Source organism: Macaca nemestrina, chromosome 2 (assembly GCF_043159975.1).
Source record: "Macaca nemestrina isolate mMacNem1 chromosome 2, mMacNem.hap1, whole genome shotgun sequence".
NCBI classification, from domain to species: Eukaryota; Metazoa; Chordata; class Mammalia; order Primates; family Cercopithecidae; genus Macaca; species Macaca nemestrina.
The window spans coordinates 179,121,440-179,143,520 of record NC_092126.1 but is presented as its reverse complement, the minus strand read 5'-3'; the positions used below and the strand labels follow the sequence as shown (position 1 = coordinate 179,143,520).

At 35.0% G+C, this 22,081-nt stretch overlaps 1 long non-coding RNA gene across 1 annotated transcript in view; it reads right to left on the bottom strand.

Annotated features, from left to right (window-relative positions):
- LOC105477520 (uncharacterized) overlaps positions 1 to 22,081 on the bottom strand; it is a 174,152-nt gene that overhangs the window by 7,657 nt on the left and 144,414 nt on the right. The window contains exon 4 of the long non-coding RNA XR_011620380.1: positions 2,356 to 2,548. This is a non-coding gene — a long non-coding RNA (uncharacterized lncRNA). The remainder of the gene's footprint in view (positions 1 to 2,355; positions 2,549 to 22,081) is intronic.

Below are 22,081 nucleotides of genomic sequence, written 5' to 3'. Positions count from 1 at the left end.
TTTCAGGACTTTGTAATTTTGAAAAGGCCTTCAAGCCAGGCTATCCTTCATCCCATTTCTGTTGCATTGGAATGTTAGACATAACAAGGTAGACAAAAGAAAGATATAATACAGATCCTTATTGACAGTCAGCAAGTACAAGTCTATGTAGAAAGAGATAATTTTCTGCTGACATTTTCCCTTATCTCAATTCTCTTATCCTTTCATGCATTACATTTTGCATGAACAGAATCGGAAAAAATTAACAGCCTTGTCTGAAGTACACCAAGAAAGCTTTCTCCTTCAAAGATCTTTTTAGGATGTAAAAACTCTCTAAGGTTTAGTAAAGAAAAAGGACAATAAATGCCCATACTTAAAGCAACAAATAAAAATGTGATTCTGATGCTGACATAGTTTTTTTATAGTTGAAATGTAACATTGTCAACACTGCCTGACTAGGTCTGCCATTGAAAAATGGCCCAGGAAAATGCCCAAATGCCAACAGGGGTAGTTAGAGATTATTTTCCTATCTGGTATTGTTCAGCTACATCTGCCATTTAGTGGAAGCTAAACAGAAAATACTCCATAGGATACTGAGAAAAAATTGGGCATTGAAAATTTCTGTCTTTTTTTCTTCCTGTGAATTATAAATTTTAAATGACATATGTAAAGCATTTAGAAAGGGTGTCTCAATATATTGAACATTGGCCAAAGAGGCCTCAAACAGCTAAAGTCATATCACCTGAACATGACAGGATTTCCAGATTCCCCCTAAATCAGTCTGGTTAGGAGAGCTTAAAGGAAATAGGAATATATATACACAAGAAAAAGTTTGTTGTTAACCATCCTATTAACTGTTAACTGCATGCCAAAAATTGGGCATAAGTGACTTAAGTCTTAATGACATTTTCAAATACAAGCTTAATAAGGCAAGTCTGCTTTTAAAGATTAGTGAGAAGTAACTGTATTAGTGAATTCTCATACTGCTATGAAGAAATACCCAAGATTGGGTAATTTATGAAGTAAAAGAGGTTTAATGGACTTACGGTTCCACATGGCTGGGTGGCCTCACAGTCATGACAGAAGGTGAAGGAGGAGCAAAAGCACATCTTACATGGCAGCAGGCAAGACAGCATGTGCAGGGAAACTACCCTTTATAAAAACCATTGGATCTCTTGAGACTTAGTCACTATCACAAGAACAACATGGGAAAAACTCATCCTCATGATTCAATTACCTCCCACTAGGTCCCTCCCATGACACATGGGGTATATGGGAGCTACCATTCGAGATGAGATTTGGGTGGAGACACAGCCAAACCATATTTATACCTGACTAAGTACCTCTCAAGTTTGAGGCAGCTACATAACCAACAGATGAAGTCTTAGTAAAAGCACAGAACTAGAGTTCAAGTGACCTGGTTTGCACGCTGAATGCCATCATCATCAATCATGAGAACCTTATGCAGATCAGTTCAACTTTTCTGAGATGCTTCCTCATTTATAAAATGAAAGATTTTAACTAAGTAATTGCTCAGATTCCTAGAACAGTGTAACTCTAAAAATACTTCCATAATCCTAGGTTATTTTTTCCTGGCTAACAAATTGTTTGGTTAGACAAAAACAACAATAACTTAGACATCACGTAAATCTTTGTTTCTTAGTGCAGAACTAGGGGCTATATCTATCATAGGAGTAGTTGGCTTAGTGGCTAGACCCTGGAGTCTGGAGTAAAAGGCTGCAGCCGAGACAGTCTCATAGTCATGTGATAAATTGCTTCTGTCTTCTATACTATTAAAGCTCTTAGAAGTTATGGCAAATTACTTATTTCACTCAGGTTTGTATTATATTATGTCCAAACATATCTATCCTTCTCCTCTCACCATGCTACTAAAACGTACTTCTTTAGGGACATGACCATGCCATTTAACTTACGTCTCTCTCACTGTACCAAATAAGACTCCCCTCACAATTCACTCAGGAAATGTTCATGGAGTAAGATTTTCACTGGCCTCATTTCTCCAACTGTCCTGCTTGGCAACTAATCCACAGTCATACAGGCCTCTTTTCACTTCTTTTAGTTTCTTCAATTTGGACCTCCTCACCCCTACTCCAGCTCATGCTATTTACTCTACTTTTAATGATATGCTGACTGCTCAATTCCCATTCCCAGCTCCAGCATTCACACTCTTCATCTTGCCCATCTTTCAGAACTCAACTTCACTATCTCTTAAGTGACCTTGAATAAGACCTTAATACTTTTCCTTTCCAACAAATAACCCAGTTTTAATTATCTAATTGATTATATTGCTTATTCATCACTGTGTATTAACTCATCCCAGATTCAATGGCTTCAAACAAAGAAACAAAAACATACATTTTACTGCTCACAGTCAGTAGGCTGTCCAGGTATTTCATCGGCTGATCTCTCCTGGGTTCACTCAACTGGAAGGACGAAAATGGCTTTACTCATACGTCTGGCAGTTGGTGCTTTTGCTGACTGATGGCCTCTCATTCTCCAGTATGTTAGACAAGATTTCTTATGTTGTAGTCTCAGGACATTATTACAACTGGAAAAAACAGAAACTGTAAGGCATCTAAGACCTAGGATCCAGAATTTACACACTAAGTTTCTGTCTCATTCTATTAATCAAAGAAAGTTATAAGGCCAGCCCAAATTCAAGAGAGTGGAGGAACAGACTCTACTTTGTGTTGGAAGGAATAGAAACATTACATTGCTCTGGGACATGGACAGAAGGAGGCTTGACTCATGGGGACCATATTATAACTCTCTACTACATTATGTAAAATTACTAATTTAATTTCTATATTCCCCACTAGACTATCTGTGTATATGAACAGGGACCATGCATTTCCTAATTTATGTTATATTGCCAGTATTTAATGCAGTCTTTATGTGTTCTAGGCATTAATAAATATTTGTTGAATTAATAATTAAATGGCTAAATTAATAACAGAGTGGATGAATTAACTTAAAAAAAAGATTTCATGAACTATCAGGATGAAGATTTATCCACAAAAATAGAGAAGTATTTCTCTTTTTGACCACATGACAAATTAGAAACCATGTAAGCAGAAGTTATCTGAGTTAACGTTTATTGAGTAATTACACTGGACACAGGATTCAGGTGTTCTACTGGTTTTCTATTGCTCCTGCAGCAAAAGGTCACAAATAGCAAATTACTGCCACGTGAATTTATTAGCTCACAGTTCTATCAGTCAGAATTCTGGTGTGGTTTAATTTAGTTCTCTGCTCAGGTTTCTCACAATCCAAAAATTAAAATATTAACTGACTAGGCTCTTATCTGTAAGATCTGATGTCAAACCAATTTCCAAGCTGAATGATGTTTTTGGTAGAACTTAGCTCCTTGCAGTTGCAGAACTAAGGTCCTCTCTTCTTGCTGGCTGGTGGCTGGGAGTCACCCTCAGCTCCTCCAGTGGGCCCACATTCTTTCTGCATGTCTTCCTTTATCTTCAAGCCAGCAACAATGCATCGAGTCCTTCTCTGCTCAGATCTCCCTGACTTCTGCTGTCCTCAGCAAGGAGAATATTTTGATTTAAGGACTCCTGTAATTACATTGGCCCACCTGGGAAATCTAGGCTAATCTCTGTATCTTAAACTCAATTGATTCTTAACCTTAATTACCTCTGCAATGTCATTTTGCCATGTAATATAACATATTTGCAGGTGTAACACCAGGGAGCAAAGGTCAGAGAGACAAAATTCTGTCTACCGTTGATACTCAACAGCAATAAACATTCAGCTGTAGGAAACCTAAAGTCTCCAGAGAGATAATTTAGATAAAATACAGCCTTAAGTAAAGGACAGTCCTGCTTAGAATCGGGAGTCTAAATTTTTTTGGTTACACAAATAGAGCCAATTATCTTTATCATTATAAATCTCAGCTTTATTTTTTAATCTGAAAAAATGCAAATATTAGTGCATCTCTATCATGTTTCTTTTAACATTAATATAAGAAACATACATATAATCATCAAAAAAGATTTTTAAAATCTTACATATCAAAGATGACAAAAGAGAATTAAGAGAAAGAACAAAGTCTAAAGATGTGGAGAGAGTACCCTAAAGTTATCTATTTATTCATTCACTTGTTCAAAAATATTTAGTACCAGGCCAGGCACCGTGGGGTGGGTGGATCACTTGAAGTCAGGAGTTTGAGAGCAGCCTGGCCAACATGGTGAAACCCTGTCTCTACTAAAAATACAAAAATTAGCCAGGTGTGGTGGCACATGCCTGTAATCCCAGCTATTCAGGAGGCTGAATCAGGAGAATTGCTTGAACCCAGGAAGCAGAGGTTGCAGTGAGCCAAGATTGAGCCACTGTACTCCAGCCTGGACGACAGAACGAGACTGCGTCTCAAAAATATATATCTATTTAGAACTACATTTCGATGAAATTAACCTAACAACCAACATTTAATCCTTCAAGAAACTACTTTATCAACTGCATGGAACTTACCTAGTATAAAAATTAAAATTTAGGAGAAAGTGATTTCAGAGCTCCAAGTCTGTCCTGTCTGCCCTTAATTCCACAATCTTCTTTGACTGCCATTTTGTATATCCCCTGTAATTTAACCTACTTGTTGTTACCACAGTCTCTGAAAATATTCTTTTTAATTTAATTTAATTTAATTTTTAGTTCTGGGATAAATGTGAAGGATGTACAGCCTTGTTATATGGGTAAATGTGTGCCATGGGGGTTTGCTGCACCTATCAACCCATCACCTAGGTATTAAGGTCCACATGCATTAGCTATTCTTTCTGATGCACTCCCTCCCACCATACCCCCAACCAACGGGCCCCAGTATGTGTTGTTCCTCTCTCTGTGTTTATGTGTTCTCATTGTTCAGCTTCTACTTATAAGCGAGAACATGTAGTATTTGGTTTTCTGTTCCTGTGTTAGTTTGCTGAGGATAATGACTTCCAGCTTCATCCATTTTCCAGCAAAGGACATGATCTCATTACTTTTTATGACTGCATAGTGTTCCATGGTGTAAATATATCACATTTTCATTTTCCAGTCTATCATTGATGGGCATTTGGGTTGATTCCATGTCTTTTCTATAGTGAATAGTGCTCTGGTGAACATACATGTGCAAGCATTTCTATTCTTACGGGTATATACTCGGTAATGGGATTGCTGGGTCAAATGGTATTTCTGTTTCTAGGTCTTTAAGGAATTGTTTCACTGTCTTCCACAAGTAAAACTCAAAGCTATAAAAACCCTAGAAGAAAATCTAGACAAAACCATTCAGGACATCGGCACAGACAAAGATTTCACGACAAAAATGTCAAAAGCAATTGCAACAAACACAAAACTTGACAAATGGGATCTAATTAAACTAGAGCTTCTGCACAGCAAAAGAAACTATCAACAGAGTGGACAGACAACCTACAGAATGGGAGAAAAGTTTTGCAATCTATTAATCTGACAAAAGTCTAACATCCAGAATCTACAAGGAACTTAAACTAATTTACAAGAAAAAAAAATACCATTAAAAAGTGAGCAAAGGACATAAACAGACTCTTCTCAAAAGAAGACATTATGTGGCCACCAAACATATGAAAAAAAGCTCAACCTTACTGATCATTAGAGAAATCAAAACCACCAAGAGATACCATCGCATGCCAGTCAGAATGGTGATTATTAAAAAGCCAAGGAACGATAGATACTGGTGAGGGTGTGGATAAATAGGTATGCTTTACGCTGTTGACAGGAATCTCTGAAAATAGTTATTCCTTTGAATGAGTTTAGCATAGGATGTTATACTTAAAAGGATATTTTCATTCTAGAACACAGAGAAAAAGCTGATGCAAAACAGAAAATCAGTTCCAGTGCTTATAGAATTTGGATTACAGAGTGCTATGGAATGCATTGTATCTCTTCAAATTCATATGCTGAAGTCCTAACCCTAAGTGGGACTGTACTTGTAAACAGGGCCTTTAAAGAAGTGAGCACATTAAAGTGAAACTGGTAAGGGTATGCCTTGATCCCATCTGATTGGTGTCCTTATAAGAAATGGAAATTTGAACACACAAAGAGAAACATCAGGGGAGCTTACACACAGAGAAAATTCCACATAAGGACACGACAAGAAAGCAGCCATATGCAAGCTAAGGAAAGACTCAGAAGAAACCAAATCTGCTGACTCTTTGAGCTTGAACTTCTAGCCTCCAGAACTGTGTGTAAATCAATTTCTGTTATTTAAACCTCTCTGTGGTATTTTGTAATGGTGTGACTAGAAAACTAATACACAGATAAAATAACATTAAAATTAATCATCTCATAAGTGGTCAATGGTAAAAATTTGTCAGCAACTTTTACCCACAATTAGACCTTTTTTAAAAATAATTTCATTTGGCCGGGCGCGGTGGCTCATCCCTGTAATCCCAGCACTTTGGGAGTCCAAGGAGGGTGGATCACTAGGTCAGGAGATCAAGACCATCCTGGCTAACTCGGTGAAACCCCATCTCTACTAAAAATACAAAAAAATTAGCCAGGCGTGGTGGTGGGCGCCTGTAGTCCCAGCTACTTGGGAAGCTGAGGCAGAAAAATAGCATGAACCCGAGAGGTGGAGCTTGCAGTGAGCCGAGATTGCGCCACTGCACTCCAGCCTAGGTGACAGAGCGAGACTCTGTCTCTAAATAAATAAATAAATAAATAAATAAATAAATAAATAAGTAAATTCCAAATCAAGGAAAAAATTCAGATTGATTAGTCATCAGGATTTTAAGGTTATCAGTGTCAGAACAAGGAAAGCAGGATGGATAGTTACATAATGTAATAATTGTAATGACTAAGAAAAGTGAAAGACTAATTTTACTTGCTTATTCCCATAACATTTCTCTGATAAAATAATGGTACTTTTATTGACAAAACTACAGAGAACTGCCATAATTGTTAAATTACATGTGGTTACTTATATGCTACATTGGTTATCTATATGTGCTTATTATAGCAATGCACTTTTTGTACACCTCTACTTGGAAATGTATTATAGTTAAGATTCATTCATTCACCTAATAAGTATTGAGTGCCTACTATGTGCTAGGCACATGTTTTAGCTAATGTTGATGAATGGTATGGATAAAGACCTTGACACATTCATATTTAGAAAGATGGAAACAAATGCATCAACAACATGCAATCTAATAAAGTTAGTAATGATAAAGATAAAATAGAATATAGAGAGTAAATAAGGGACTTATTTTCTATATGGTGGTCAAAAATGGACCCTGTGATTATGGCTGAATACAGACTTGAATAAAATGAGAAAGCAAGTAATTCACATACTTGAGGAGAAAACTTTTTAGACACAGGGACCTGAAAGTTCAGGGGCCTTAAACCATAAATATTATTGACTTGTGTAAATGAAATAGCAAAGATAGTTGTTTGAGGAGTTGAAAAGGAAAATAGTGAAGATCAAATTGAAGAGATAATCAAGGACTTTTTCACATAAGGCCATGCAGGCTGTAGCAAGAACTCTGGAATTTTTGTTTATTATCCGAAGAGGCCATTGGAAGGTTATAAACAAGGTATAAGCATGATCTGACCTGTGTTTTGAAAGGATTTTTCTGGATAGGGAGTGAAAACTATATTGAAAGTGAAAAGATTGGATATAGTAGCAGTGGTAGGACTTTGGGATATATATTACATACATTAGAGCTAGCCTTAACTATATCAACTGGTCTCATTGGGTATGAGAAGAAGATCAAAGTCAAGGCCAACTTTAATATGTTTGGCCTCAGCAAGAAGGTGATATCCTCTCCTGAAATGGGGATCAGTGAGAGGAGTGAAATTTGGAGAGAAAAATTAAGAGTTTGGTTTTGGGCCTATTAAAATTTGAGAAATGTGTGAGAAGTTTAAGAGGAAATGTTGATGAAGAGGAAGTTTGAAATAGAGTCGAGAGTCCAGAAAACAGAAAAGTGAAATTCAACAGCTAATTCAGGGAATTGGTTTGGAGCTGGAGATTTTTTAAATGGAGAAGTTACTGGTAGATACAAGGCATTTGCATTCATGAGAGCTAACAGTTACTTAGGGAGGGAGTAAAGATGAAGAGGTGAAATTTAAAGATAAAATTCCAGGGATCTAGAAATTTGGAAAACGGGAAGAGGAGGTGAAGCCAGAAAAGACTAAGAAGGAGAGGTCAAGGAAGTAGGTGGGAAAATAAAAGGATGTAGAATCTTGGCAGCTAAGTGATGGACAAAATTCTTTAAACAATCAGAAAGTGACTGATAAACAGGGTCAAAAGCTAGAGACTGAGTAAAAACTGAACTTTTCTTAAAGAACATTTTAACATATTTTCACTTTCAAGAAAATGATTTCACTAAGGGGAAATAGTAGAGCAGTCTACTACTCAGTGTTGCAGAGGACAGATTTGGTTTTTTCAGATGCTCAGCAACACCCAATAAATTTGAAGAATAGACAGGTGCTCCTGAGAACTCAGGGAAGAATTTGGTCAATGAAGGTCACAGGACACCTGTTCTGAAAATGTCCTACTGAAAATATTCTTTAGAAGTTACAGTGTTTTCATCAAGACAATGAGATTTCACTTTATTACTTTGCTCAGTGCCCAGGTTACAACTTTACTCAGTGCCCAGGTTACCTAAAAAATATTTTTTCACCTTCGAGGAAGAAAAAAAACTTTATTATTAGGTGATATAATTAGAATTTTTTTTAATACTTTAAGTTCTAGGGTACATGTGCACAATGTGCAGGTTTGTTACATATGTATCCATGTGCCATGTTGGTGTGCTGCACCCATTAACTCGTCATTTGCATTAGGTATATCTCCTAATGCTATCCTTCCCTGCTACCCCCTCACCACAATAGGACCCAGTGTGTGATGTTCCCCTTCCTGTGTCCAAGTGATCTCATTGTTCAATTCCCAACTATGAGTGAGAACATGCGGTATCTCGTTTTCTGTTCTTGCGATAGTTTGCTGAGAATGATGGTTTCCAGCTGCATCCATGTCCCTACAAAGGACACAAACTAATCCTTTTTTATGGTTGCATAGTATTCCATGGTGTATATGTGCCACCTTTTCTTAATCCAGTCTGTCACTGATGGACATTTGGGTTGATTCCAAGTCTTTGCTATTGTGAATAGTGCTACAATAAACATATGTGTGCATGTGTTTTTATAGCAGTATGACTTATAATCCTTTGGGTATATACCCAGTACTGGGATGGTTGGGTCAAATGGTATTTCTAGTTCTAGATCCTTGAAGAATTGTCACACTGTTTTCCACAATGGTTGAACTAGTTTACACTCCCACCAACAGTGTAAAAGTGTTCCTATTTCTCCACATTCTCTCCAGCACCTGTTATTTCTTGATTTTTTAATGATTGCCATTTTAACAGGTGTGAGATGGTATCTCATTGTGGTTTTGATTTGCATTTCTCTGATGGTGAGTGATGATGAGCATTTTTTCATGTGTCTATTGGCTGTATGAATGCCTTCTTCTGAGAAGTGTCTGTTCGTATCCTTTGCCCACTTTTTGATGGGGTTATTTGTTTTTTTCTTGTAAATTTGACTGAGTTCTTTGTAGGTTCTGGATATTAGCCCTTTCTTCATAGAATTGGAAAAAACTGCTTTAAAGTTCATATGCAACCAAAAAAGAGTCCACATTGCCAAGACAATCCTAAGCCAAAAGAACAAAGCTGGAGGCATCACGCTACCTGACTTCAAACTATACTACAAGGCTACAGTAACCCAAACAGCATGGTACTGGTACCAAAACAGAGATACAGACCAATGGAACAGAACAGAGCCCTCTGAAATAATACCACATGTCTACAGCCATCTGATCTTTGACAAACCTGACAAAAACAGGAAATGGGGAAAGGATTCCCTATTTAATAAATGGTGCTGGGAAAATTGGCTAGCCATAAGTAGAAAGCTGAAACTGGATCCTTTCCTTACTCCTTATACGAAAATTAATTCAAGATGGATTAGAGACGTAAATGTTAGACCTAAAACCATAAAAACCCTAGAAGAAAACCTAGGTAATACCATTCAGGACATAGGCATGGGCAAGGACTTCATGTCTAAAACACCAAAAGCAACGGCAATAGAATATGTTTTAAAGAATGACGTTAGTTTGCGTTTCACAGCCTTACTAGGCCATGTGAGGAGAAAATTCCAGTTTTATATTATCTTGTATTTCTGAATTTCTTTCTAATTTATGGAAACAGTCTTAGAATAATTAAAAGCCCATGATAAATTTTCAAAGTTTGTGACTTTCACTTGCACAGAATTAAAACTTATTTGTTGTTTTGTTAGTATTACTGTTAAGTGTCTTCCATGCTGCAGTAAGAAAACAAAAAGTGAAATTCAAGAGCTAGTCCAGGAATATAAATAGGAAGTTTTATTTTATTTTTTTATTAACTTGACAAATCTACATAAGCCATATTTAACTTCTTCAAAAGGAGAAGTATTTGAAACATTTATGTGAATCATGGGATGATATGGAAAATTTGACCAATCCAATGGGTCATTCCATGACTTGATACTTGTCATAAGTGTTCAGTTGTACCTGCTTAGTCTTTAAAATTATAGAGTTGTTTGAAAGGTCTAATCCATATAGATCATAATGGAATCATTTACTTTGCAAAGTGGGCATGCCTTTTATGTGTAGAGTGTACAATGAAACTAAATTTTTTGTTTATTTTAATCCATGTTTTATTTTTGGTGGTGAAATTCCTTTAGTAAATGTTTTATGGATAGTTATGGAATAGTACATTTTGACATCTTCCATTTATTTAAGCCACTCCTGCATTCTAAAATGTACAGTATTTAGCAAGCAAAGTTGGGTAGATTTGAGGGGGTCCATAAAATTTTTGTGTTACAATGATTTTAAAGAAGAGGCTTCACAGCTTTCTTCACTGACTCATAAACTTCGAGACTGTGGTAATTTCATCCATAAAAAAGTAAAATAACTTAATGCCCCAATATCATCAAATTCCTAAAATGGAATTGTATTCAATAACAGTGTTTGATTATTAACTGCACACACCACTGCTGTTCATTTTCAATATATTTTTCTCTAATATAATTGAATAGGACCCTCAGTCAGAGGACAAAATTGTGTATTATTTTTATTTGAGGAAAAAGCAGAGACAAAAAAAAGAATTATTTGAGAAAAAGTAATTTAAATATTTAAATTTTTTTCCACAATTGAGTTCATTACATATTCAGTATATATCATTAAAAAAACAAAATAAAACATATTTTTTTCTTCCTTAAAGAAAGCTACATAATTTTGGGGGAAGCCGTCTTGGTTTGAAAATGAAAAGGAGAGCAAAAATTAAAAAATAAAATATATTGTGAAAAAATGAGAAGTTAGAAACTAGAAAAGGGAGTGTTTAAAATACCTTAGTGCTAAAAAATATTAAAATATATATACATATATATATAAATAAAATTGCCATTACATTAGCTTACAGGTAAGAAATGAGAAAACTTCATTTTAAATTATATTACAAAAGTGGTCCTTCTTAAAACATGAAGGTGGAAGCTGAATGTTTACATGCATTATGTTCTTAAAATTTATTTAATTCTGAATAACTCTGAGAGGCAGAGGTTAAAGTCACCTCTCTGAGGTTGTCCTCCAATTCACTGATTTCCTAAGTGCAATTGTATAACTTAATTCCACTTACTCTACATTGAGATCTTTGGGAAAAGGGAAGAGACTTTTCAACCCATTAATTACATTTAATAAGGTACTTTGGACATGAAGGATTTTTCATAGTCCATAATAATTAAATGTTGCCAGTAAATATATTTGCGCTCCAAAAAAAAAAAAAAAAAGAGGTAAATTTGCTTCAAGCTCTGCTTACAACTCCACTGAATTTGAATATTTAGAAAATGATCTAAATTTTACAGCCATTATGTTAAAAGTAGGCCAGGAACTTATTTTATAATTTTAAAGAGTAGACTACCACAATTTATCATTTGGGATATAAGTGTTTTTCCTTGGTCTGAAAATTCCTTTTGCATGTGACTTTTTGTTTGCTTTTAAATGTCACTCAAAACAGATACTTCTAAATTATGAATAAAAACTATTTTAAATCTAATTCAGGACACTTACTTACATTTTATGTCTAAAATTAAAATGCCATAATTTGGTCATTATTTCACAAAATTTTAATTTCATCAAACACACAGAAGGAAAAGGAAATTTATTACCCGTCAACACACAAGATTATTTTGTGATGCAATAATACAGCAGTGCATGGGGGAAAGATGTAAAATAAAGGCTATTTTAACAATGCTAGAATGGAATTACAAATGTTTGCAGGCTCTGTTTTAGTAATTTAAAAAAGAAAAAAAAAGTTATATTTAATACCTATCCCTGTATCATGTATAATTAAAGAAAGAATTGGAGCATAATTTCAACAATATCAATCACCAAGATTTTTGTTTAAAAGGCAGTCTTACCTTTTTTGGAGACTCAAAACATGGCTGCTATATTGGAGGGTGCCAGTAGGTGGCAGTATGACTTATAGAGACATTTAGAGGAAGCAAACTGTGTGAAAGAGACCATCTCTGAAATGAATGCAATTTACTCGGTCAGAGAACCAAGACAAAACTGATTTTTGTTTTGTTTTGTTTTGTTTTGTTGAAGATCTTCCCAGGAAAATATACCTATGTTACATTCTAGAATTGTTTTTCACTTGAATGGAACAGGAAAAAAATTGGGAGTAAAGAAGAAAAATTCTGTGAAGTATATACATCTGCCAAACCAGTTATTTTAATGAATACTGCTAAGTGAATCAAATACATTGTATTTACTTTTTAAAATATTTGAATCAATAAATTAAAGTATGCTTTAAACAGATTCAACCAAAGGCTAACATTGATACTAAATCCTCACCTACATAAAAATAATCCATCAAATTACTATATCAGGAACAGAGCACAGAAACCCAGATAGAGAGTAAAAGTGGTCAAAGTACATATAGCTAAAATACATGTCACAAGTTCAAACAAACAGATAAGAAAAAAATGATTTAAAAAAATTATATACTGACTCATTTACTGCCCCACTCCCCAACACATGTGCACAAAGACAAACTTGGGACCTTCTGTATTAATCGGGATTCTCTAGAGAAACAGAACTAATAGAATAGGTGTATATATAAAGGGAAGTTTATTAAGGAGTATTAACTCACATGATCACAAGGTCCCACAATAAATCATCTGCAAGCTAAGAAGCAAAGAAGCCAGTCTGAGCCCCAAAACTGAAGAACTTGGAGTCTGATGTTCGAGAGCAGGAAGCATCCAGCACGGGAGAAAGATGTAGGCTGAGAGGCTAAGCCAGTCTAGTCTTTTCACATTTTTCTGCCTGCTTTATTCTGGCTGAACTGACAGCTGATTAGATGGTGATCACCCAGATTAATGGTGGGTCTGCCTTCCCCAGTCCACTGAGTCAAATGTTAATCTCCTTTGGCCACACCCTCACAGACACACCCAGGAACAACACTGTGCATCCTTCAATCCAATCAAGTTGACACTTATTATTAACCATCACACCCTTGCTAATAAATTTAGTTTTCTTAACTCTCAGTGAATAGAAAGAAACCAAATAGGTGAAGAAATTATTGAAGAAACATCCACTATTAACGATGTGGTGATGACTAACAGCTAGGGAAGAAATTGAAGGACTTTTTTAAACTACACACATCGGGCGGATCACGAGGTCAGAAGATTGAGATCATCCTGGCTAACATGGTGAAACCCTGTTTCTACTAAAAATACAAAAAATTAGCCGGGCATAGTGGCGGATGCCTGTAGTTGCAGCTACTTGGGAGGCTGAGGCAGGAGAATGGCGTAAACCCAGGAGGCGGAGCTTGCAGTGAGCCGAGATTGTGCCACTGTACTCCAGCCTGGGTGACACAGTGAGACTCTGTCTCAAAAAAAAAAAAAAAAAAAAAAAACTGCACAGATGCATACCACACATACACATATGTACATACAGCTACATACACAAATTTAAAATATTCATTTTAGTCTGGGGTAAATTAATATAGTATAAAATAATACTATATGCCTCAATGGTTCCTTTTGATATCACTATATTAAAACACAGCAAAACGAATGTCTATAATAATGATGGTGAATACAATTATATGCAATGTATAATTTTAGAAAAAAAAATCTGCCATGAATTTGATAAATGGTTTCAATTTAAAATGACTCAAATAGAACTTTGACATATAATAAGTAAAAAACTAATATTTAATATGTATCAAGCAGAATGCTGAGTGCCTTATAAAACAATTTGATTGCCAAAAGCAGCCTATTTGGCACTTATTTTTAATCTTCATTTTGTGAATAAGGAGCAAAAGCTCAGCAAATTTAAGAAACATATCAGTGTTGGCACTGCTATTGAAGTGACACAATTGGTACTCAAAACCAGACTTGACTTAGAGGCGCTGCTTCCACCACACTGTGGCATTTTAATGACTGGAATAGTCACTTATACAGAGTGCTACAAAGCATTAGTGCACTTGGTCAGATCAGAGTTTCATTATGAACTTGACAAAAGCATATTTAAATAGAGAAAGGGAAAGTGCTATTACCATTCCAAATGCTGTGCCACATTTTTGTTCAAAGGAGGTATGGAGGCCATTTATCCCTGTGTTGAGTAACCTGAAAGTACCTTTGCTCTGAATGTCCATTTCTGTTGAGGTATAATATTTATTTGCTTGGTTTTAAATTTCCTTTCAGATTTGTTTCACTTTTTTTCTATTGTCCTGTTGTGACTACCTCTATCAACCTGGTCCTTTCTTACCTAAATTCTAACCTATTATAATTTAAGCAACCAAATGACAAATCAAATTCATCGGAAATTGGTCTTATATAAATACAGAATTTATGATTGAATGTCTATGTAGTTTCCTATAAGTACAGTACTGTATGAATTATAGTCACTCAATTTTAGTACATCTACTTTGTTTGGAGATGTTTTCTTTTTATTCTGAATTCTCAACCATGTCTTGGATATTTGAGCATCCTTCAGAATGACGATTTCCATTTACTTTTCTAACATAACATTTCTAATGTCTTGCAACCATTTTCAGATGAAATTCATAAGTTAAACAGATTTTTAAACTTAAATGCTTTTAGAAACTGGTTAAAACCCCACATGACATCTAGGTAAAAAAAAAATCTATACTAGTAAATCAATTGCCAAAAGTTCTAAGACTTATGTTTTACTGGCTCAATACGTATTCTGCTTTCCATGTTTAACTGAAGCCACAAATCAACACTGTATCAACATCCTAGAAAAAATAAATTAAAAGCAATGTGGCTTTTTAAAATTCTGACTTAATGACAATAATTTGTCTATATATGGTACTTCTCTCTAAATTATGTTGGAAAAATTGTTAATACATTCTTCTACATTCCTATCTATATATCTTTTAGAAAGATGACAAATATCATTATACCAATAAGACACCAGATGAACAGAATGTTCAAAGAAGAAGTTACAATTTAGAAGAAGTTACAATTTAGAGGAGTCATTTCTTTTTTTTTTTTTTTTTTTTTTTTTTTTGAGACGGAGTCTTGCTCTGTCGCCCAGGCTGGAGTGCAGTGGTGCGATCTCGGCTCACTGCAAGCTCCGCCTCCCGGGTTCACGCCATTCTCCTGCCTCAGCCTCCCGAGTAGCTGGGACTACAGGCGCCCACAACAGCGCCCGGCTAATTTTTTGTATTTTTAGTAGAGACGGGGTTTCACCGTGGTCTCGATCTCCTGACCTTGTGATCCGCCCGCCTCGGCCTCCCAAAGTGCTGGGATTACAGGCGTGAGCCACCGCGCCCGGCTAGAGGAGTCATTTCTAAATTGATGATATACTAGTTAAAAATCCAAGTAAATGCCTACAGGGCAAATTGTCCAGATCAATGGAATGAAATAAATAGCTCCAACAGAAAGAAGCTACAGGTAAATCATAGATGTTGCTGTCAACACTTACATTGTACTGTGTCCCCTTAAATGTAAAAGCCAACAACTTCACAACTGTCTTGCTCTGATAGGCTAGTTACTAATTATGCAATATTCTATATGATTTAGTACTTTTGTTAGAATAAATAACCATTTTAGCTTCTTGCAACCACATAATCTGTCACTGAGTTGTGGTATATATTTTTAAAAATAATGTTCTCCCACTTCAGCTCTCAAAATGGTTAGTAGTTGTTCTTTTATTTAATAAATCAGATAAAAATTGCAGTACCTAAGTCATACTCTTCATTTCTACCATCTTCTTTCCTATCCTGAAGAAGTACAAATTTTCAAAGCAGCCTTAAGTATAAAGAGAACAGTTGGGAGATAAGATCTTAGACTCTAGACCAGCTCTGCCTTTAATGAGTTCTATGACCATGGCCAAATCACTTAACCTTTCTGAACCCCATGTTTGCAGTCTGGAAAATGAAGGAGTTGGAGGAAGTTATATCTAAGGCCTCTCCCACTTCTACAACTCTCTGATCCTTTGTATAGGATTTCAAAGTGGGTCACCAGTGTTAGGATTCCTGGGTTTTCCTTTTAATATGTTCTAAGATTAGAATAGGTTATATATATCTTTCCTAAAATAAATTGGCAGATCTATATTAGAGTGAATAATTTATAGATTATTTTGAAAACTGTTATTCAAAAATCTTTTTTATCATAGATGTCAGATGATTAACTAATTGTGAATATCGAGAGAGAGAGAGAGAGAGAGAGAGAGAGATGATGGAGTCTCGCTTTGTCACCCAGGCTGGAGTGCAATGGCACGATCTCAGCTCACTGCAACCTTCACCTCCCGGGTTCAAGCGATTCTTCTGCCTCAACCTCCTGAATAACTGGGAATACAGGGACGTGCCATCACGCCCAGCTAATTTTTGTAATTTTTTTTTTAGTAGAAACAGGGTGAAATAACATTTTTATACAGTCAGTCTTGTTCATAGGAAAGTAATAATGGCTTTGCAACTTAACCAATCAAGTATTTGTATTTATGGTTCAATGAATATTATATCTCATTATCCTGTACATATTTTTTCCTCCTGTAAGCTTTCTTCCTGATCCTTATATAAACTAGCTATCCCACCAATACCAGTAATAAGATTAAACTAGCTATCCCACCAATACCAGTAATAAGATTAAACTAACTATCCCACCAATACCAGTAATAAGATTAAACTAGCTATCCCACCAATACCAGTAATAAGATTACATTAGCTATCCCACCAATACCAGTAATAAGATTAAACTAGCTATCCCACCAATACCAGTAATAAGATTAAACTAGCTATGCCACCAATACCAGTAATAAGATTGTTTATCCGCTAAACTCTATTACTCCCAACTCAATTTTCATTAGTAAATTGAAAATCTGTAAGGAGAATAAAAAATTATTTCAAAACTAGCATACTCTTTTTCAAAAATCAGTTTACCTAAAATAATACATTTTATTCATATGTTGTATGTTTGAAAGGTGCAAATTGGATGTTTAGAGATGTATACATAATACTTAATCAAGTTAGAAATATGAACTCTTATACATAATGCTTTGTCTTATACCTCTTTTGATTATATATATGGCTTTGATAAAAGATGTATATCATGTGTATCACATCAGGAAAAACTCTGACCTATGTGAATCAAGGGTCACTCGTTTTTTTTCTTTCTTTTTTTACCCCAGTTCTTAGTGTCTAGGATCTATGTGTACTCGGACTAGTCATTTGAGATTTCATGTGTAAAAGGAAGGACTAAATTATCCTCAAGGTTCTTGTTCATTCTTATTTCCATATAAAGACATTTCTTATTCAGTGCAGTTTGTATCACAAATCTTCTTATTCTAGTGAAGGGGAGAAGAAGCTCTAGAGCAAGAGTAACAGAGAGACCCAGAGAGGTGTCACAGTTTCTTATGTACTTTCCCATTCATTCACTACCTTAAATTGGAACATTAAGAGCCATTTACTCATGTACTTATTTTTCTCATATTCAATCCAAAAACAAAGCTAAGCAAGGATATATACCAGCTATACGTATATTTAATTAAATGCAAATAGAGATTTTAAAACATTTTAAAAAGACATATATGTTTACTAATCAAAATAATTGTATTGGATATCAAAGGAAAACAAAAGCAAAACTGCATTAAATGATTGGATAGTTGAAGGACACCTGGAAAGGGTTGCCAGTCTAAAACAGACTTTATTCTGTAAAGTCATCGCAGGAACCAGAATCACTATAGTGTTCCAGTAAACATGGAAATGTACCCAAGAAAGATAACGATGTATGCTCTGTTTCCAAAGCATTCGTATTAAATTTCACCTGATGTCAAGTGCTTGGTAATTAATATCAGTGTGTTTTTGCAATCAATCGGTAACCTCAGTTCAGAGAAGACCTAAACGCTTACGGGAAAGAGGGACTTGATCAACGTCAAGCCCTTAGTAGCAAAACTGGAATTAGAACTCAGCGATGTTTCTTATTCTTCTACATAAGGAAAAAAAAATTACTGTGATGAAGAGAATCATAAGAACACATACATGTGGGACACGTGAAAATCCATCTACTAAGGCAGTTAAAATGATAGAGGAAGATGGAGAGAATGAATTAGCCAAAAACCACTTTGAGTTTGACACTGAGTTTCTTCTTCAATTACAGTAGAATAAGTACAGTCCTGTGTTTATTAGCAATGGACTACATTCTGAGAACTGCATCATTAGATGATTTTGTCATTCTACAAACATCACGGAGTGTACTTACACAAATTCAATGGTATAGCCTACTACACAGCTAGGCTATGTGCTACATCCTATTGATCCAAGCCAGAAACATGCACAGCATGTGACTGTACTACATACTGTGGACAATTGTAACACAATGGTAAGTACTTTTGTAACTAAACATATCTAAAAATAGAACAAGTACAGTAAAAATATGTATTGTAATCTTATGAGATCATCATTGTATATGTGGTTAGTCATTGGCCAAAACATTGTTAGGCAGCACCCAACTGTAAATGGAAAGGGATGTGTGTGTCAGTGGGGGTGGTGGTGAATATAAGTGGTAACAAGACAACAAAGAATTTAACTTTGAGTGGATGTCAAATTTAGACTTTACATGAGGAGTTTCTTTCTTACCTTATTATGTAGAAATACACCGTGCCTGCTTTTGTTTGCTTTTTCTCTTTAGATACCTTACATTTTCAGAGCCAAAGAAAATCAGAAGTGTGTAGTAGTGTAATCTATAAATTAGTATATTTGACAGTCAATATATTGGTGATAAGAAAACTACAGATTTAGAACATCTCAACTATTAATGATTAATGACTTAAGAAAATAATTTGGTTTTGCTGAGCCCTATGCTCCTCACCTGTTTTATTTAAAGTCTCTACCTACACTGCAGGTTTGAAACAAGACACAAGTATGATGATCATGTGAAATGCACTGTACAGCAGAAAACACAATACATATAGAAAGTAGTATTATTACCAGAATGTCCTGAGTTTTGACAAGCATCTGATGTGAAACCTGAATTTTCCAGATAATGACTATGAAGTCCCACCTGTCATTGGATATGCAGATGTTTAAAATAGAGTTAATGATTCATAAGATGCGGTACTGATTAAACCTCTAATTAGGTGTCTTCTAATTTTAGGCTAATGATAACTCTTCCAGCCCTTAGGTCTTTTCTCTTTCTGTTTCACCACTTACAGAACTGACTTAAAATTAGCAACAGGAAAATCAGTGAAGTCTTTTTAGTTTATACTTATTTTTAATTTTTCTTAGTAGAGTGTAAAATTTCTGCTACATCACTAACCATCATAATAAAAGGGTACACTTTTGTCCTTTTGAAATATAGGAGACATGGAAAAATGAGAGTCTTTATACATTAATTCTAGAAATTATCTATCATAACCTGTCATTTTTGCAACAAAAGTAGTGAATTGGTAGATTTTTTACACTGCTTTTAGTCATGTCAACAAAAAGAAAACATGTCTCAAATAATTTGTTAGAAATTTAAAAATGATAAAATACAATTTGAGTTTCAGAATGACAACCACTAATAGGAAATAAATTATTTAGCTTAATAAACTTTTAAAATCACTATTTAAAATGTAATATTTAAAGAGAGTAAGAAGAAAACTTCTTGGGGGTACACAATTCTGCTTTCCAAGAGCTCAGAATAATCCCAGCAATGAAACCTCTGAAGTAGCATCATCCAAATGTTAAATGATGTAGGAAGTGTAATATTTTTACATTGATTAGCTATATAATTGGTTTTGGGGGCCCTAAAAAATAATTTCAACTTTTATTTTAGATTCAAGGCATATATGTGTAAATTTTTAACCTGGGTATATTGAATGATGCTGAGGTTTGGGACATAACTTATCCCATCACCCAGGTCCTGAGCATAGTAACCAATAGTTTTTCAACCCTTCTCCTTCTCCCTGCCTCCTCCCCAACCCTAGAACTGACTATCAATTACTGCCATTGCCATATCCATGAATACCCATTTCCTAGCTTCCATATATAAGTGAGAACATACAGTATTTAATTTTCCATTCCTGCATTAATTTGTTTAGGATAATATCATCCAGCTGCATCCATGTTGTTGCAAAGGACATGATTCCATTCTTTATAAAGGCTGTATAGTATTCTATAGTGGATATGTACCACATTTTCTTTATTTAATCCGCCGTTGATGGGCACCTTGGTGGATTCCACATCTTTTCTACTGTGAAAAGTACTATAATGAATGTGCAAGATCATGTGTCGTTTTTGGTAGAACAGTTTCTTTCTTTCCCTTTCTTTCTTTCTTCTTTCTCCTTCCTTCCTTCCTTCCTTCCTTCCTTCCTTCCTTCCTTCCTTCCTTTCTTTCTTTCTTTCTTTCTTTTTCTTTCTTTCTTTCTTTCTCTTTTTTTTTTTTGATATATATCCCCAGTAATAGGATTACTACATTGATAGTTCTGTTTTAAGTTCTTTAAGAAATCTTCAAACTGCTTTCCACAGTGGCTGAACTAGTTTATATTTCCACCAACAGTTATAAGCATTCCCTTTTCTCCACAGCCTCACCAGCATCTGTTGTTTTTTGAATTTTTAATAACAGCAATTCTGACTGGTGTGTGATAGTATCTCATTGTGGTTTTGATTCACATTTCTTTGATGGTTAGTGATGTTGCACATTTATTCACATTTATGAACAACTTGTGAGAAGTGTCTGTTCATATCTTTTACTGATTTTAGTGGGGTTATTTGTTTTTGCTTGTTCGATAGTTTAAGTTCCTTAAAGATTCTGGACATTAGACCTCTGTGGGATGTGTATATTGCAAATATTTTTTCCCATCTGTAGTTGTCCGTTTACTCTGTGGATACTTTCTTTTGCCATGCAGAAGTTCTTCAGTTTAATTAGGACCCACTTGTAAATGTTTCCTTTTGCTGCAATTTCTTTTGAGGACTTAGTCATAAATTCTTTCCCAAGGCCAATGTCAGGAATGGTATTTCCTAGGTTTTCTTCTAGGTTTCTTATAGTTTGATATCTTAAATTTTTAATCTATCTTGAGTTAATTTTTGTGTACGGTGAAAGGTAGGAGTACAGTTTCATTCTTCGGCAAATAGCTAGCTAGCTATATCAGAACAAATTACTGAATTGAAAGTCATTCCTCATTGCTTACTTTGGTTGACTTTTTCAAAGATCAGATGGCTATAGGAGAGAGGCATTACTTTTCTCAAAGACTTTGTTCATTTTTAAAAATTATTTTCTTTTTACTTTTTGTTTGACTGAGTTAGCTCAAAAGACAGGTCTTTAAGCTCTGAAATTATTTTTTTCTACTTTGCCCAGTCCATTGATAAAGCTTGCAATTGTATTTAGAAATTCCTTAAGTGAATTATTCAATTCCAGAAGCTCTCATTAATTTGTTTTTAAGATGTTTACATCTTCCTTCATTTCCTGGATCAATTTTTTTTTAATTATTTTATTTTATTTTAAGTTCTGGGATACATGTGCAGGACGTGCAGCTTTGTGACATAGGTAAACGTTTGCCATGGTGGTTTGCTGCACCTATCACTTA